Source organism: Desmodus rotundus, chromosome 2 (assembly GCF_022682495.2).
Source record: "Desmodus rotundus isolate HL8 chromosome 2, HLdesRot8A.1, whole genome shotgun sequence".
In the NCBI taxonomy this organism is placed as follows: domain Eukaryota; kingdom Metazoa; phylum Chordata; class Mammalia; order Chiroptera; family Phyllostomidae; genus Desmodus; species Desmodus rotundus.
The window spans coordinates 111,942,643-111,956,311 of NC_071388.1; the positions used below are offsets into that span (position 1 = coordinate 111,942,643).

At 36.4% G+C, this 13,669-nt stretch overlaps 1 protein-coding gene across 3 annotated transcripts in view; it reads left to right on the forward strand.

Moving 5' to 3' along the window:
* The window catches only part of CNTNAP5 (contactin associated protein family member 5), a 981,662-nt gene that overhangs the window by 257,157 nt on the left and 710,836 nt on the right, over window positions 1–13,669 (forward strand). The window lies entirely within an intron of this gene.

Sequence of the window (13,669 nt, forward strand, 5' to 3'; positions counted from 1 at the left end):
CCACCCCAACCCAAACTCTTGGACTCACAGTGTAATTCCCCAGCCATGAGGTGAGCAAAGGGAGGTGGTGGCAGAGCAAGTGGCATTGGAGGAGGAATATTAATGCACTGAACAAAATGCTTGTTAGTTTATATAACTTTTAATTTAGCAAAAAATTCACCAAAATGTGTATTGTTTTCTAAATATACATAAAATGTGAATAGTTGGCTGATAGCATAATCTTTCTTTTTCATAATCTCCCTAGTTCCTTCCCTCTGTTTGGCATGTATATTTTTCCTTAGAGAAATATACCCTTTATTCATTGTTATTTCTTGTTTGCCTACCCATCACTATTTGTAATTGAAATAATGGTGTATGGAGGATTAAGATTAGTTATGACAGACTGAATGTGAGCATATTATTCTGTCACTAGTAATATTAGATTGTAATAGATGGCATATATTTCTTCATTTTTAAAAATGAACTTTTGGAGACTGATCTACTTTTTTGTCTATTTTGAAGCCCCCTTATATATTTTACAGGCTTTTGTTTAGTTTTTAGTTTGAAGTAGAATTAAGCACACTAACTATTTTGATGGAAACTTTTAAGGATTTATGTTGAATTTAGAGGAACAAATATGTGTGGGACTATTTATTTTCTTTGTTGTTTTCAGTCAGAATTGGCTGTTTTCATATTGAATTTCATTTCTGAAATATTTTATATAATTTTCTTTCTCTCTCTTCCTTCCTTCCTCCCTCCCTCCCTTCCTTCCTTCCTTTGTTCCTTCCTTCCTTCCTTCCTTTCTTTTTATTGCTGTTCAATTACAGTTGGCTGCATTTTCTCCCCTCCCACCTACCCCACCCCAGACAAACCTACCTCCCTCCCCTGCCTCCACCGTCCCCCTTGTTTTTGTCCATATGTCCTTTATAGTAGTTCCTGAAAACCCCTCTCCCCACTATCCCCTCCCCACTCCCCTCTGGTTATTGTTAGATTGCACTATCTAATTTTTTATCTTTTTTAAATTAAAAAATAGTTATTCTAATTTTTTTTAAACCACAAGTTTCATATTCTTTAGAACCAAATGACCTGTGCTCAGTCTGTGCTCTGGATCAGGATGCAGTTTAAGGACAAACAGTTCCTCTGGGCTTGTGAACTGTTACCATTAGGTTCATTCCAGTCCTTTGTCCTTACTGGTTTACCTGTGTTTCCAAATAACTCCAAGCCTCTTAAAGACAGAGGCCTCTCTTGGAGGCCCTTTCAGCCTCTGTGGTTATTGTTGCTGGACTGATAGCAAGAACTAATCATTAGATGGTTATTTAAAGAACTACAGAATTACTAGGGCTCCTAGAATTGGAGGGGAGAAGACTATTTTCATCTCTTACCTTACACTCATAACAGCCTTCAGCCTATATATTGCTGGGGATGCAAAAGACGCTGGGTGGGCAGAAAAGAAAAGGCAGGGAACCATGTGTGCAGCAAGGTGGTAATTCCAGCTATGGCTTTTCCAGAGACACTTAAAATGTTGCAGAACATTTAGCAAAGGCAGTGGCTTCAGGGTCAGTCTGTCAGGTGCAACCAGTGAGAGGGGAAAAGTTTGCCCCCCCCTTGTGGAGGGATCATCACAAATTCAAATGGAAAGAATCAAATACAGTGACACTGGGCACAAACACCATGATATGTTATGCTCAGTAACCAGACTCAAATTTGAAAAAATGTGCATCCAATTATATAAATATTGGGAAAACTAATAGCTACTGAATACCAATTACACATCACATGTGTATATAAGCAAACACACATATGTAATATTATGGTTTATATGCATGTATAAATGAACATATATGTAGCATTATATATACATATATGTGAATGTGTGCGTGCATTGCAATATATTATATATAATATATAAAAATAGATATCATATTCTTATAAACTCTGGAGATTCTATATTAACATCTCCATGAATGAGAACCTGCAGACTCACAGTGACCCATCCAAGCTCAAATAACCAGAAACTGGTAGAGCCAGAATACAAAATGTGGACTTAGTCCTAAGTATACTTGATTCTAAAATTGTACTTTTACTTCTCCTTCACTACATATGATTTTTAAAAATTTGCAGTCAATTTACTTTTTCTGTAAGTGTGAACTTTGTCTGAACCACTCTGTAAGAATATTAAACCCCAGCATTTAATTCACATGTTGCTAAAATTAAAAAAAAGGAAAAAAGCAGCTAGTATATCTAAATGCATTCCTCTATGTTATAAATAATGCTCAAACTCTTTAAAGCTGGTTAGGCATCAGGAACACCCTTCAGACTCAGGCTATTTCACCAAACACTTCACAGACACATATAATATCTAAATTGTATGTACTGTCCATTGTATTTCTATCAGATTGTTGTTGTATGGATTTCCTTAAGAGTTTTACTTTTACTATTTATTTTATTTTATTAATTGTTATTCAGTTACAATTGTCTGCATTTTCTCCCCTTCCCTCCACCCCACCCCAGCTAATCCCACCTCCCTCCCCCACCTCCACCCTCCCCCTTGACTTTGTCTGTGTGTCTTTTATAGTAGCTCCTGTAGACCCCTCTCCCCAATATTGCCTCCCCACTCCCCTCTGGCTATTGTTACATTGTTCTTAATTTCAATGTCTCTGGTTATATTTTGTTTGTTTTTTTCTTTTGTTGATTATGTTCCAGTTAAAGGTGAGATCATATGGTATTTGCATTATGCTAAGTGAAATAAGCCAGGCGGTGAGGGACAAATTACTATTTATTTTAAATTTAAAGTTAGAAGTAAGACTGGAGTCATCAGAGTTAAGCCTATGTATTTTTTTAAATAAAACTCTCTAAGTTGTTGTTTTTAACTTTTCAGAAAAATGTCAATACCTAAAAATATTAGTGATAATATTGACTTAATTAATGATGGTGTATCAAAGATATAGAAAATCTCTTGAATGTAACTCTCACATGGCCTTTTAAAGATCCTGAGTTTTTAAATGATATAGAGTTTTAAATGCTTTTTAAAATTGATTTACCAAACAATACCACTGCAGTACATGCCATGTACCCATGGCATATCAATTTATCAGGACTTGAAAGATGTATTTTATTGTACAAAGTTCACATCACAACAAGAATTCTGAACATATACCTGATCAATCTGCAGTAACAAATATTCATCCCCCCAAATCCAACTTTCAGTGTTCTTGCTCTGGCACTGAAGGGGATGTTCATGACTGAGGCCACCAAGTAGTCACTTAGCAATGCATAATGATTTATGAACAGGCCACAACTTTCACTTTGCTAAATACTTAGGTGCGGAGGTGTTTCAATGACAAACTTAGTAAGGATTTTAGAATCTTAGCAGATCCAAAATATCTTCATCATTGATTTGTAGACAATATTAAGATTCTAACTCTGAGCATCACTATTAGCTGATATTTGGTAAAGTTGATGAAATTTGGAAAAAGGAAACTGTAATACTCTAACTAAATCCACCCAGAGTAGGGTCTTTTGTCATTTTGAAAAATATGCCAGGAGAAATCCTTACTGTCCCTACTGTGTCCAGAGTCCCTTGTGAGAGTGTTCAAACCTTTCATCAATCCAACTGATCTTCACATACTACTAAGAAGTGTTCTAAAAATGCATTTTTCTCCATATGTATTGGCACTACCCTTTATTTTTGGGAACTATCCTTTATTATCCTTTTTTAATTTTATTTTCCTTTATCAGTCTGAATTTTCAAAGACTTGTGTTGTGTTTTAATATATGGTATCCCTTTTAAAAATTACCTTATCCACATTGCTTCTGCTCTTGTACAAGTTATTCAGGATTCTTTTCTCCTCATATTAGACTAAATATCTCTATGTTTTCAATCAATTATAAAATTTCAGTGACAATTTTGGTTGCATTTCTCTTGAGTTCCTCCTCCCCCATCTTTCTGGGAAAATTAACTATGGCAAGTTTTTAAGGTATGAACACAAAAGCCTTCTCTAAGGATTGTAGTACCTAGTATATTATTTGCTTTGTTTCCAATATCCTCCCGGATGACAAGTTTTACAACCATTTTGGCTACAGCAGCATAGTGGGGTGATGTTTCTAGTCAATGAATTCACAAGAATTTAATAAGGTCTTCTTATGACTGGGCAGGAAGCAGCTACAAGGATTTTCAACCGACAAGAAAGGATCTCCCAGTAGATGTTCAAGTATATTTCACTCAAATGAAAGGTAATTTCTAAACACAGCCTCTGAATCTTATCACTGTTTGCTGTGTTTCTTAAATGTGTGAGATGACATGCATCTCAATAATCTTAACCTCTATGTCCAAAAACTTCACCACAAGAAACCCAGTGTGCAAAAACCGAAGAAAAGCCTTCCCTAAGCCCCAATGTTATTTTTTTCCTTTTTTTAAAATTGTTATTCAGTTACAATTGTCTGCATTTTCTCCCCATCCCTCCACCCCACCCCAGCCAATCCCACCTCCCTCCCCCACCTTTACCCTTTCCCTTGATTTTGTCCTTGTGTCCTTTTTTTTTTTTTTAAATTTTCTCCTGGGTTATTCTTTTTTTTAATAATTAATTTATTTTTATTCAGTTACAATTGTCTGCATTTTCTCCCCTTCCCTCCACCCCACCCCAGCCAGTCCCACCTCCTTCCCCCACATTTAACCTCCCCCTTGTGTCCTTTATAGTAGCTCCTGTAGACCCCTCTCCCCACTATCCCCTCCCCACTCCCCTCTGGCTATTGTTACATTGTCCTTAATTTCAATGTCTCTGGTTATATTTTGTTTGTTTTTTTTCTTCTATTGATTATGTTCCAGTTAAAGGTGAGATCATATGGTATTTGTCCCTCACCACCTGGCTTATTTCACTTAGCATAATGCTCTTCAGTTCTATCCATGTCTTTGCAAAGGGTATGAGCTCCATCTTTCTCTCTGTTGCATAGAATTCCATTGTGTAAATGTACCATAGTATTTTGATCCACTCATTTGCTGATGGGCACTTAGGTTGCTTCCAGTACTTGTCACTTTATATGCATATTGGATAAAATATTTGCCTTTCCTGACCACTTTTATACATATGTAAAAGTGTTCAAAAATTATTCCTGTTATATAAATCCGAATGTTTCTGACTTGGAGACTTTAACATCACCTAAAAACTTTGATAATTTTTACAATTCTTCTGCATTTTTATAAGATAACATAAGAACTAAAAACAATGTCAGAATCCTGCATTATTTTTTTTTCCTTTTTATTGCCTTTATTGGTGTGATACTGGTTAACAAAATTACACAGGTTTCAGGTGCACAATTCCACAACACATCATCTGTACATGGTTTGGGTATTTACTACCCCAAGCCAAGTTCTCTGTCTGTCACCATTTATCCCCTCTATATCCTCTTCCACCTGCTACCATGCCCCTCCCCCTGACATTCACCACAGTGTTGTCCATGTCCATGAATTACTTTTTTTGTTCAAACCTCCAACCCCCAACCCAGCGCTCCACTCCTCCCCTCCAACAGCTGTCAGCAAACTTCCTGTATGTCTTTATTTTTCTTATTAGTTTATTTTGTTCAATAGATTTCACATGTGAGTGAAATCACATCATAGTTGTACTTCTTTGACTGGCTTATTTCACATACAATAAGGCTTTCCATGTCCATCCATGCTGCTGCAAAGGGTAAGACCTCCTTTTGTATAGTCATGTAGTATTCCATTGTGTAAATGTACCACAGCTTTTTTATCTACTTATCTTTGATGGATAGTTGGGCTGCTACAAAATCTTGGCTATTTTAAGTAGCACAACAATGAACATGGGGTGCATATATTCTTTTGAATTAGTACTTCAGGTTTCTTTTGATATATTACCAGAAGTGGGATCGCTGTGTCAGAATGCAGTTCCATTTTAATTTTTTGAAGTAACTCTGTACTGCTTCTCACTCTGGCTGCACCAATCTGCATTCCCACCAACAGTACACACGGGTTCCTCTTTTTCCACATCCTTGCCAGTATTTCTTGTTTGTTGATTTATTGATGATAACCATTCTGACAAGTGTGAGTTGACATCTCATTGTGGTTTTAGTTCACATTTCTCTGATGATTAGTGACATTGAACACCTTTTCATATGTCTATTGGCCATCTGTACATCCTCTCTGGAGAAGTGTTTATTCAGGTCCTATTCCCTCTTTTTAATTAGATTTTTTTGTTTTCTTTTTCTTTTTTTTTTTTGATGCTGAGTTGTATAATTTCATTTCATTATAAATTTTGGATATTAACCCTTTATCAGAGATATCAGCAAATATGTTCTTCCATTCAGTGGATTGTCTTTCATTTGTTTGATGGTTTCCTTTGCTGTGCAAGAAATGTTTAGTTTGATGTAGTCCTATCTGTTTTTGTTGTTTATTTCCCTGGCTCAAGTAGATATGGGATGGCTGGGATCAGGTGGAGTGGTGGGGGAAAATGGAGACAACTGTACTTGAATAACAATAAAAAAAAAGTTAAAAAAAGAAAAAATAGTGGTGAGAGAAGTGCCCGACATTTTACCACCTGTGTTTTCTAGGATGTTTATGGTTTTGAGTCTAATTTAAATTTTTAATCTATTTTGAGTTTATTCTTGTGTATGGTGTAAGGTAATCTAGTTTCATTTTTTTCATGTATCTGCCCTATTATCTCAACATAATTTACTGGATAAACTGTCTTTACATCATTGTGCGTTTTTGCCTCTTTTGTCAAATATTAATTGACTATAAAGGTATAGGTTTATTCCTGGACTCTATATTCTAGTCCATTGATCTATCTGTTTGTTTTTGTTCCAGTACCATGTCCTTTTGTCTATAATGGGCATGTAGTGTATTTTGATATTATGTAGTGTGAGTCCTCCAACTTTGTTCTTCTTCCTCAAGATTGCTATAGCTATTTGGATTATTTTATGTTTCTATATAAATTTTTGAAATACTTGTTATAGTTCAATGAAATATACCATTGGTATCTTGATAAGAATTGCATGGAATCTGTAGATTGCTTTGGGTAGTGTGTACATTTAAATGATGTTAATTTTCCTCTCCGTGAACATGGTATATGCTTCCAATTATTGGTATCTTCTTCATTGTCTTTCTTCAGTGTCTCATAATTTTCTTAATACAGGTCTTTTGAAACCTTGGTTAAATTTATTCATAGGTATTTCATTTTATTTAAAGCAATTGTGAATGAGATTTTTTAAAAATGCCCCTTTCTGATAGCTCATTATTGGTGTATACAAATGCAACAGATTTCTGGATATTTTGCTAATTTATTGAATTTATTTATCAGTTCTGGTAGTTTTTTTGGTGGAACCTTTAGGTTTCAATGATTAAGTGAGATTTATTCTGGGAATGCAATATTGGTACAATATCCACAAATCAATAAAGGTTATTCACCCCATAAACAAAATGAAGGATAAAAACCACATGATCATATTAAGAGATGCAGAATAACATTTGATAAAATCCAGCTTTATTTATAATAAAAACTCTCTGCATATTGGGAATAGAGGGAATATACATCAACATAATGAAGGCCATATATGAAAAACCCACAACCAATATCACGCTCAGTGGGCAAAGGCAAATGTATTTTCCTTAAGATTAGGAAGAAGATATGGATGTTTGCTTTCATCACCCCTATTCCACATAGTACTGGAAGTCCTAGCAACAACAATCAGACAAGAGGAAATAAAAGCATCCAAATTAAAATGGATTTTAAAATTTTTTTCACAATCATTTACTTTTTTCTTTTTAAGTGCAATTCTCATATTATCCATGAAAAGCCATATCCATCTTTGTATGATAACTTATTTTACTTGTCTTTAGGAATGGTAATCTGATGAGCCTCTCTAGAGTACTGGTTTTAGACAAGTATTTGCTGTTGGTGAATACTTCAATATTGACCATGAAAAAAGTAGTGGTCTGTTTTACCTATATGTTCATTCACTTATTCCAAATTTTTATTTATTTAAACATTCACAATTAGCCTCTGTTTGATGCAGGTCATATGTTATCAGATGGTATCACTCTAATCATTCCTGATGTCATAACATAGGCAGCTTCACTCATGAGGGATGCCAGGGCCACAGTGATATGCACTGTTGTGGAAGGCAAAAAAAAAATAATTCTAAAGATTTGTGGACATTGATGAAAGCAAGGAATTTTTACAAGGCTGGCACCTGTAAATGAAATGAAAGCAGTTTAGGATATAGTATTGAAAGGTTAAAGACAATCCTGCTGATTTGTCTCGTGTCTATGCCACTGGAGGCCTAATTCATTGGGCCATCTACTCAGAAATATGACATTCAATATGAGTAGGTGCTTTGCTAATATTACCAAATGTATTATTTAATATCTTCTAAGTAATCCTAGTAATTCATTTTTATTTTATGGAAGAAGAAATTGAGACTTAGAAAGGCCAAGGAACCTAGCCCATATCAAACAAATAGTAGTATGATAGGCCACAAGATAAACCCAGTTCTGTGGGTCCATAAAACCTAAGCACCTACATCACTAGATATTAGATCAGCCAGGGGGTGATGGCAAGACCCAATATTCTCAGACAAAGTGTTATTGCAATCTGGGTTTAGGTTTAGGACACATTCTGTTACAGTAGGGAAATAGCCTGCTAAGCTAGAACCAAGTGGGAATTCAAATGCCACCTGGGATAAACCAGAATGGTGAACCTCTTGGGAAAGCTTGGTGGGCATGAAGATTCTCAGAATGTATCCCTAACATATTATATTCTTGTCAGATCATTTCAGATTTTTCTGCTGATGACTCTGATGTTAGTGGTATGCTCATGATTGCTTCAGGAAAAAAAATAATAAAGGTTATTACAATGAGCTTTTTTGGCCTAAGTCTTTATTTGATGATTCTCTAAAACAGATCATTAGGGATAAAGTTGGGAGAGACTGATGCACATAAGGCTGAAGTCTGTCTCCTCCAATGTTTGCACATCGATTCCCAGCTGTTTGCTTCTGCAACATGGGCATAAAAGTGCCTACTTCCTCTTGTGTAGAATGGTGTTTCAGTTCTCACAACTAGACGCTTTGATCCCTTTTCTTCACTAACCCTGTTTCTGTACTGTCAGTAAGACTGCTCACTGAGTCCAATAACTCCACATGTTCAGCCATTCCTTTCAAAGCTGATTCAGGCACCCCCTCTAGCCTATCACTCTTCTTTGAATATACTCTATGGATTAGTTATTTTATATACATATCAATACTTAGTTTACAGTTTGCTCTTATAAAATTATATTTCCTTTTTTGAAGTATATCAGAATTTCATTATAGAATGCTTTGGCTTGTATAACATGATGGTCTGTGTTTTCCTGTAGCTTTTCATACTCTGTTTAAACATGAAGGCCTTCCATATGTTACCCAGCCCTTTTCTCATGGAGTCAATTGAAACAATGAGTTATACATTTAGGTCATGAATTCCTCAGTTTCATCCTCAAATGACTTCCAGCCTCTCTGAGAGATGCTCTTATCTTCATGATTTATATACCAATTTGGCCTAGAACAGTCTCAGTCAGTATTGATCATTGTTTGATATAATATTTTAGCCCACCAATTATAGAAAACAATTGATTACCATCAGCATATCTCTTTTAAAAGTTCATTATATGCCAAATATTGTGTTTTATGTTGGCCAAAAAAGGGAGGTATAAGATGTGATCAATCCTTTCTATGAATGTGTAGAACCATTAAAGAGACAAAAAATGACACTGCAATACAGCACATGTGCATGAGTAGCACCGAGAATAATTCAGACACATGGAGCTGTCGAGAAGGTGTGCTAGGGAATACATGATTAGGAAGGGCTTAGATGAGTTGAAAGGACAATGGTTGTGCTTAAATTACTTTGGCTTCCCAGTGACTACAAAGTGTATGACTAATAAAAATGCCACAAACATATGAAGGATGGAAGAGAAAAATTATAAGAAAGGGGAAGTGGTCACAGCAGAAGTGCTATAATCTAGATCTTCAGGGAAGGTGTATCAGATATATATGAGATGCACCAAATCAATCAATTTACATGTAAGATTTCTCTAGTCAATTACACAAAATAAACCTGGAGAATGGTCTTGTTAGAGATGGTAGACTGCTAGCACCCATATGTTCTTTAATTACAGACCAAGGCAAGTAACTCAATATTTGTAATTCATTCACTTTATTTTGATGTGTTTGTGTTAAATAACAAAGATTACATACAAGAAAAATGCTATTAACTATAATTTTCAAAATTTTGTTGATGGTTCTCTCTCACACATGTATACATATAAGCTTTTGATATAGATTTTCATTTCATAGTTGGTCATTTTAGAAACTCAGATAAGAACATGGCATGTTCAGAAACTTGCCCCTGATTTAATAAAGACCACCAGGAAAAAGCAAGGTATCACCGTGCACCAGACCAAGAGAGATGAGGCATGAAGGGAAATGCAGAGGCTTTTGATTGGGGTCAGAGTCCACTTGCACCATCAGTTGCTTGTATGACATTGGAAATGTCACTTAATGTCCTTGTGGTGATCATTCTCTCCACCCCTGGCAGGCATAGATCTACAACTGTCTAGGCCCGTTGTATTCACTCCTCTACAATTCTGTGCTCAGACTCCTTGGTTTACGGGCTGCCCTAGCAGCTACTTGGAGAAAAACCCTTCATGATGGATCCAGTTCAGAACAGACCAGTAAAAGCTCTTAAAGATTAATATTCCCCATGGTTCCATCCTAAACACTTGTTGACCTTAGAGTCTCTTGTCATTGAATGAGGCTCTGCAGAAGAGGGAGTAGGAAACAACTGGCCACTCAGCATTGTGGAAGCCACAGCTTTTCTTTATCTCAGCTACCCTCTAGCCCACTGGTTTCACATTTAGCTCTTGAAAGTTCTCACTGATGCCCATTTACTTTCTTTTCTCAATGCCAGAATATGCTGAGATGCTTCAGAGAACTTCCCAACATGGAGTCTAGCCTCTTTAAGTGGTTAATACTTTCAACACATTTATACATGTGTCTTTTAAACACATCACCTTAACAGGGAGTCAACATATAGTTTTTAGGTATAATATTCATATGGACACTTTCCAGGGGAGAGTAGAGGTTTGCAGTCTCCTACAAACTTGTATTTATACTTGTATTTGTCATGAGATATGATCCAACACCTGATATCAAAGCTGAGGGTCAGCTTAAAATTAATTCTTTCAAATTCACTGCTGTTAAATTAATCTCGTTGTTAAGGTACTTAATGGTTTGCAAAGACTTGATTTCTAAGGGGCTCAGTTCCATCCTCTGCAAAGTGGGTGGAATGAGCATATCTATACTTACCTCATGTGACCTGTAGAGGAAAAATTTTCAAAAGTGTATGTTCATCTAATGTCTGACAGGGCCTCGTAAGACACATATAACAGGTCCCTGCTGCAGAGCCTCTGATCCAGTAGGTCTGGGAAGACTGAGAACATGCATTTATGACAAAATCCCAGGAAATGTTGCTGCTTCTTATTGGGAATCTTACTTTGAGAACCACTGTGTAAACTGTAAATGGGTGAATGCATGTAAGCTTTACATAGTGCTTAATAAATGAGGGATATAATTACTATCACTATTAAAGACAGGTGTATGTGATATATCTGTTGAAGGCACCCAGCTCTTGGTGTTTTTTTTTTTTTTTTTTTGAGATTTGTATACAAAATAGAAAGGAAACAGTAAGTCAGCCTTTATGATTATTGTTATTGTAACAAACTAAATGTTCAGTGGAGAAGGTAAGATCTCCCTGTGGTTATAGGCCAAGCTAGTTACCCACCCAGGATCATTAAAGACACTTTTCTGAGAGTCCTGATAGCAGACAGAAGGGTGGGGATGATCCTGGGAGTTACTGACACCTAAAGGGAAGGACTCTAGGGCAAAGACTGAAGACCAAGTGTCTACTTGACTCTAGCCAGATGGAAAAATACAGATTTGGCAGGATACTCAAGGAGGGGAAGAGTGTCTCAAGTGTTTAGAATAAAAGTCTGAAGGAAAGCAGGCTTCATTAAATTTATTGCTATAATGATAGTAGTTGATAATAAGGAGAAAAGCATAATGTAGTAACTGCATGTTTCTATTTCTGTTGAATATGGGCTCCAGTTGCATAAGAAAGCAAAATAAGAGTATGAACGGGAGCTGATCCTGTGTTTTAAACCTCTGATGACTGCAGGTATTCACATAGGAAAGCACGACTCCCTCACCACAGCAGCCATGACCATTCTCTGAATTACAGAGAGGAGCTGAGTAATATCATTACATTGTCTAGACTCTAGCCTTGAGAAAAATTATTTAACTTAGTGATTCAAGAAGTATTTGGAAATTAATTCACAAGTCCATAGAAAAGAAAGTAGTGTTTTGTTTGTTTGTTTGTTTTGTTTCATATTGTTTTTCAGTAACAAAATTAAAGACAGGTAGGTAGTCATAAAAATTGGACTGGATTTTGACCTGAACTTCATCAGTACTTTGTTTGGGAAGAAATATGTGCTTCAAAAGAATCTCTACTAGAGAATCATGGAATCCTAACATCCTATCTTATGTGATTATAATTTAGAATATCAAGCATCTGTTAGGCACATTCTGCATGCAATAAGTTAAGGAGACTTCAAGAGTAGAATTTAGAAATTTCCAGTCAGAGGTAAGATAAATGCATGGAAAGATACACAATGAAAAGGTATGCACAGATGGGCATGTAGATGAAAACATGCAGTTTCTGACTTTCCAGTAGAATAAGTGCTATACAATTTTCCCAATAGCTTCTTGCAATGGTTTATCCACAGTTTTATCCTATCTAAACCCATTTATGACATACTGCAATAATTAAGAGCCAGAGTCCATAAATGGACTATGAAACAAAGTAGGAAGAACGGATAAAGACCACACAGATAAGCATGAACAAGTTAGTACTAAGGTCTAAACAAGTCAGCTGCCTGTGGGTGGTAACTTGTGTGAATATGGAGTCCAAGTGCAGGTTAGAAAAAGACATCACTGTGTAGGTGGAGAGGTACATGGTACACAGCCACATTTACTTGAAGTGGGGGGGTCTCTTCTACTTTATGTTTCTATGCCTGGTCTCCCCCTGTCCCCACCCCACTTTCCCCACCTGGTGCATATTTCTATGAGATTTTGTGTTTCACACACTGTATTGATGTTGGTGCTTTAAGGATGAGAGCATTTAAGCATGTATGGGTGTGTGTACAGAAGTAGCTCCAAGCCGTAGTATGGGAAGGACATCCTATTCCACTGCAATCAACACATGAATTGAGGGACAACCCAATGCTTGCCACTGGGCTCTATGTACAGGCAACACCCTCAGTCTGCATTCCACCAAGCTTGGTGCTGCTACACCACTCACATCGGTTGCTGGTGTATGTGCCATAAGCAAATGCACTTCAGGTGGCTCATGGCTGATGACAAACCACCCTGCCTAGCTGAGGAGAGGTCCTGTTCTCTCTGACACATTTCTGAAAGAAGCACTTGCTCAGGATGCTCTTGAGTCCTGTTTCTCCTTTGGTTATGATTGTCATCTATTGCTAATGATTCCTTCATATATATTTCCCTCATTCTATAATATGTGTTGGGCTTCTATCTTTGACATGGATCTGTCACATAATAAATAACTTCTAAAACAATTAAATGACAA